The following is a 6,493-nucleotide window of genomic DNA, read 5'->3' on the forward strand; positions in this document are numbered from 1 at the left end:
TCAACCATAATGATGAGAAGCCACTCCATGGAAAGGGCTGTAGTCAGAATACAAAGCACATGAGGCCTAGCCTTAACCCTTATGGGGTTTATCAGAGACATATCCGATGTGCAAAAGGAAACATACTCAGTTATAGACTAAGCCAGAGTTAAAAAACATAATTCGAACAAAGTGGCCCAAGGGTTCAGATGTGGCTGAGATCACTTCAGATTAAAAGGAAATAACCAGAAGCCCCTCTTGACAGTCTCCGCCCTGTGTCACTGCTAAATAAAGAGCCATTAGAAGGCAAGAGTAATTGAAAAGCAATTCAAACCCCACCAGAACCTCGTGAAGAATGTCAAAGGGAACGCAAGAGATCAACCAGTGTAAATCCTGCGTCCCCCTCCATTTTTCTCTATTGGCCACGTGCTGTGGCTCAGGAGCCAAGTGAGCAAAAGGATGGGGTGTGGGAGAGACTGGGACAACCCCATGCTATTTACTCTTGTCCAGTAATGGATGGCTTATATCATCTTTTACCATAAGCTTGTGATGTTGCTCTTCCTTCCTCTGTGCCCATCAGAACCACAAGAAACTATATAACTAGCACTTGAATGACACTAGTGTTGCAGTCAGCTGAAGTATTATTTCTTCATTTAATTTTTACAACCACTCTCTGAGGTAGGTGTCACTCACATCCATTTTACAGATGAAGAAACCAAGGCACAGAGGAGTCATGTAGCTTGTAGATTCACACAGCTGGTAAATGATAGAGCCAAAACCTGAATCTGGACTCTGAGCCCATGCTTCTTACCTCTCTAGATTATATTCAAATTCTATGTCACTGCTCCTTGGGAAAGATTTCTGTGACAAAAGGAGCTCACACTTACAATCCACACTCTCATTTAGCCTCAAGGTATTTCTTAATGTTAATATGTTGCCTTCAGCTAAAGCTATCCTGAGGGAGAAGAACAAAGCTGGAGGCATTATACTGCCTGATTTCAAAATACACTACAGAGCTGTAGTGATCTACACAGTATGATACTGACATAAAAATAGACATTGAGACCAATGGGACAGAATAGAGGACACATAGATACATACATGTGTATGGTCAACCTATCTTTGGCAGGGTGCCACCAACAAACAATTGGGAAAGGATGATCTTTTCAACAAGTGATACTGGGAAAACTGGATATCCATATGCAGAAGAATGAAATCAAACCCTTATCTCATGCTGTATACAAAAACCAACTCAAAATGGGTTAAAGACTTAAACCCAAGACCTAAAATTATAAAACTACTACTAGGAGAGAACATTAAGGGAAAATCTTCTTGACATTGGTCTGGTCAGTGATTTTTTTTTTTTTTTTTTGGATATGACCCCAAAAGGGGTCCACAAAACAAAAATAGACAGGTGGGATGTATCAAACTAAAAAAGTTTTTGCACAGCAAAGGAAACAATCAACAGTGAAGACAACCTACAGAATGGGAGAAAATATTTACAAACCATACATCTCATAAGGGGTCAATATCCAAAATATTATGAGGAATTCAACCTCAGATGAACAGAAAAAGCAGGATATCCTAAAGAAGTTTATGGATCAGCATCCAGAGATGGATTTTTCCAAAGCCAAATTCAACTAGCCCCTGTGTTTGCCTCCCTGAACATTTGGGGCTGAGCCCCCAGCCATCCACTTTCTTTTCCTACCCTTCCTTGGGACTTGGGGCCCTCAAGGCTCGGGCAGGCATAGGACTGGCTCAGCACAATGATTCCAGGGCATCATCTGAATAGATACTTCCCAAAGGAAGACACACAAATGGACACCAAATATATGAAAGGTGCTCAACATGAGTCATCATCAGGTAAAAACAAATTAATCTACAATGAGATATTACCTCCTACATATTTAATCATCTGTTATCAGACAAAAGATAAGTACTAAGAATGTGGGGAAAAAGGGAACCTTTGTACAATATTTGTACAGTTGTTATGGGAAGCAGTATGGATATTCCTCAAAATTTTAAAATAGAGCTATATGTCCAAAAGAAATTAAATCACAGTGCTGGAGAGGTATCTGCACTCCCATGTTTGTTGCAGCATTATTCACAAAAGGCAAGATATGGAACAATGTAAGCATCCATTGATGGATGAATGGATAAAGAAAATGTAAAACACACACAGTGGAATATCATTCAGCCTTTAAAGGAGGGAAATCTTATCATTTGCAACAACATGGATGAGCTTGGAGGACATTATGCTAAGTTAAATAAGCTAGACACAGAAAGATAGATACTGCATCATATCACTTGCATGTAGAATCTACAGAAGTCAAACTCTTAGGATAAAAGAGTAGAATGGTGGTTGCCAGGGGCTAAAGGGTGAGGAAAATGAGCAAATATTCACTAAAGGGTATACAATTTCAGATATGCCAGATTAATATATTCTGAAAAGCTATTGTGCCACATGTGACTAGTTAACAATAGTAATAGTGTATGCTATGTCTGAAATTTGCAAGAGAACAGATTTTAATTGTTCTTACAAAAAATAATAATAGGTGATGGGTATGTTAATTAGCTCATTTAAACATTTCAAGATGTATACATTAAATCAAAACATCACATCGTACACTTAAGTATATACAATTTTTGTCAATTATACCTTATGTAGCTAGAAAAACATGTTGCCCATTTTTGTCTGTTCATGCCATCCCCACACCTACATTATAAGCAATTGAGGGCAGACTGTGACTCCCAGGGCCCACTAGAATTCCCATATTTTCAGGGTGCCTTGACCAGAGTATGGGCTCAATAAACATCTGATTCTCTTTTCTGTATCTCATCCCCTTGCCAGTGCCTCGCACAAGGCTATATCCATACTTGGTAATCCAAAAATATTACTTGAATTGAAGACAATAAGTACACTAAGTGAATTTATTGCAGAATCTCTGCATACCACTTTCATCTCTCAGACTACACTTTGCATATTTGGTGCTATAAAATAATAAATAATGGCAGGAAAGCTTATTACAGAACTTTCAGATGAATTATGGCAGACTAATAGCAATCTTGCCCCAAAATAACATCTGAACTAATGCATTAGTATGATTACTCTCAGCCTCTGAGTGAATTTAAATCATTTTTCTTCTTCCTCTCTCTCTTAGAGCAATGATTAACCTGTTTGTGAAAGATTGGAACTGGAAAAATAAGACTCACGGCCACAGAGCATGACTAATGGTCAGGGAGAGGGACTAGCAATACCCGCAGAGGTCTGGCCTTGGCTCCCAATTTATTCTTATAGCTCTACCCCACTCCTCTTGCCACATGGTTTGTGTGCTTTGGGCTCTGTGTTCTGTCATGTGTAGCGAGAGCTGCTGGATTTCCTGCCCAGACTCTGCTGCTGTAAATCATGGTTGCTCGGGGCTGAGTGTGCGGTGTGCCGACATCAGAACTGCCAATATTTAGAATCCTGCAGACAAGCTTCTGCTGCAGGCTTCTCCTTTGGATCTAAAAAGTACCCTTGTGAAAAAAGGCATTGAAATCCTGGGGATCTATGTCTTAATAGGATGAATTTTAAAGCACTATTAAATCAGGAAAACTGAACTTCAGGTGATTCAGAGGTTACCTTTTAGGGCATTGGACGTTGGATTTCCAGCTTCGTAGAAATAGAGGTTTTATCTTAGGGGGAACACTTTGAGAAGCTGAGAAAGAAGCACTTAGACACCTTCTCCTAAAATATCCCCCCTGTAATCCTAACAAAATTGAGACATTTTGATACAAGGATTACTCCATAGGGTTATATACATCCCTTCCTCTAACACCCTCTGGCCTGGAGGCTAAACCACAGGCCTAGCCTGCCTCCTTTGTGTTCTGTACCAACTCAGAGGAACTAGGTCCTCCAAACATGAACAACAGATCACATTTATGAAGCATATGCTAAAGCCAGTGAATGCATTGTCATTCGTTTCATTTTCATAACAACCCAAGAAAGTGGGATTTATCTCCCCCTTCTGCATCATTTATGATTAAGCAAACTGAGGCACAGAGAGGTCTAGTAAGTCACTCAAGCTCACATTGTAGATAGGTGGCAGAGCTGGAATTTAAACATAGCTGCCCCCCTTCTCCACCTTAAACACTGTAATGTGGCTATTCTAAGAAGGAATATTGGGTAGTGATGGTGAGAATCAGGGGAGGAGGATGTAGAAGTAATGTCTCATTACTTGGCATGGGAAATCAAAGAAGGTTATTTACCACTTCTTTCAGGAGACAGAGTCTATCTAGGCTGGCCCTGTGATTGCTTTGACTGGTAGAATGTGGCACAATGAACTATTGTATAGGATACAGGCCTAAGTTTTAAGCGGCCCAGCAGCTTCTGCCTTTCTCCTGTTGGAAGCCAGATGTAAGGAAGCCCAGAGTATCTGGTGGAGAGAGAGACCATGTGGAGAAGACTGGAGAATGAGACATTTTATGGAGGGAGACCATGTGATGAATGAGGGAGGCACCCCAGTTGACAGCATCAAGCCCCCCAGTCCTGTGAGAATGGCCTTCATTGACTTGGAATCCAGACCAGCTGCAGCCAAGTGAAGTCAAATGAAGTCAAATAAGTGACCTGAAGTGAGAACCACCCAGTCAACCCACAGAAGAGTCAGAACTGATAAATCCTATTTTAAGGCACAAGTTTTAGGATGGTTTGTCACACAGTGCTAGGTAACTGATACAGATGGTTATTGAATTGCTTAAATCTCAAGTTCTTTCTTACCCTGAAAGTTGATGGCTCCTCAAGTGGGAAAGGTATATTTGGGTGGAGCAGAGTGCTGGTGTAGGAAAAGACTGGACAGTAAGTTAGGACCAGATGAGGTGGGCTTTCAGGACCAAGGTAAGGAATTTGAAGGAGATTCAAATTTTAGCTGGTAGGTTCTGGAGATTTCTGAGGAGGGAAGTACCATAAGAAGATTGCTTTTTAGGAAGACTATCATAGCAGCAGCACGTAGAACAGACGTGAGCACACAGAAAACATGTGAGAGCAAAGAAAGCATAAAGACCTGATTGCTGAACTAAAGACCTACAGTTAAAAATTACTGAGCAAGAAGCCAAAAAATGCAGAATCAAACATTCTGTCTTTAAAGCACAGATGTTTTCTGCCTTAACTCCACATTCTATTAACTCTATCTTTTCCAGCTATGCATGCTCTTATTTCAAAAATCCACGGAAAGATACATGGTATATGATTGAGAGCTTGGGTTCTAAAATAAGAAAACTTTGGTTTTAAGTCTGTTCTCTGCCACCTTCTAGGTGTGACTCTGAGCAAGTTACTGAACCTTACTCTGTCTTACCTTCCTCATCTGTAAGGTGGACATAATGGAAATGCCTCACACACAATCTGATGATTGTTTCTCTTCCACAGAACAGCCCATCATGGAAGTTTCAGATTGATGGGTGCCTCTTCTTTTTTGTTTTTTTGTTTTGTTTTGTTTTGTTATTCTCTTTCACTAATTTCACCCATCCTCTACCACCTCCCCTCTAGTAACCATCTGTTCTCTAGAGTTAAGATTGTCCTGATCATGACCATTCTAAGCAGGAGGAAGGAGAAAGAGTATGGAGGAGCACACCTAAGAAGTTTTATGGGGCTGACCCAGGAGCAGTACACACTCCTACTCATGTTGCATTGGCAGGGACTTAGGTGTATGACTGCAAAGTCTGCGAAGAGACCTGGTTATGGCTCCATTCAGTGGAAGACAGAAGAGGAGAGAAGACCTGGGTACTAGTTAACACAATGGAACTACTAAGCCAGCGTCAACATATCTACCATAAAACTATGCCCATCTCTTGGATTGCAGAAAGCATCAGGATCTTAAAAATCTCCTCAAGTAACTCTAATGTACAGCAAAGTTTGAGAACCACTGGTTTAAGCCACTGCTATCAGGGTTTGCTCTTACTTGCAGGTGAAAACATTTCCAATTATAGGTTTTCTGGGACAGTGCTTCTAACCTGTGTGAACATTAGAATTATCCTGGTGCAAGGGGGGGCTTTAAAATTTTTCAGTGCCCAGGGTACATTCCAGACCAATCATCTGAATTTCTGAGAGTGAGTCTCAGCTATCAGTAGTGATGAAAGCTTTCCAAGTGATTCTAATGTGCAGGCAAGTTGGAGAACCACATTCAGAAGAGGAAAATTATTATAGATTTGTCTCTTATGTGCTTCTCTGTCTCATGAGTTAAGCCCACACGTCTCAGACTTTCATGAGCATAGGTATGATCTGGGGTCCTTGTTAAAATGCAGACTGATTATTCAGTGGGTGTAGGGCAGGACCTGAGAGTCTGTATTTCTAATGAGTTCCCACAGGAGACTGGCCTACTAGTTCATGGACCACACTTCAAGCATCTCAAGCAGCAAAGAGTTAAGCAACCACATGGAGTTCTGGAACTCTATGTTACAATTTAGCAGATAGTTCTAGGAATAAAGATTTTTGATTATTAGTGAAGTATATAGTTTATTGTTCTTTCCTTCAAGGGAACTC

This window comes from Canis lupus, chromosome 9 (genome assembly GCF_048164855.1).
Source record: "Canis lupus baileyi chromosome 9, mCanLup2.hap1, whole genome shotgun sequence".
Taxonomy (NCBI): Eukaryota; Metazoa; Chordata; class Mammalia; order Carnivora; family Canidae; genus Canis; species Canis lupus.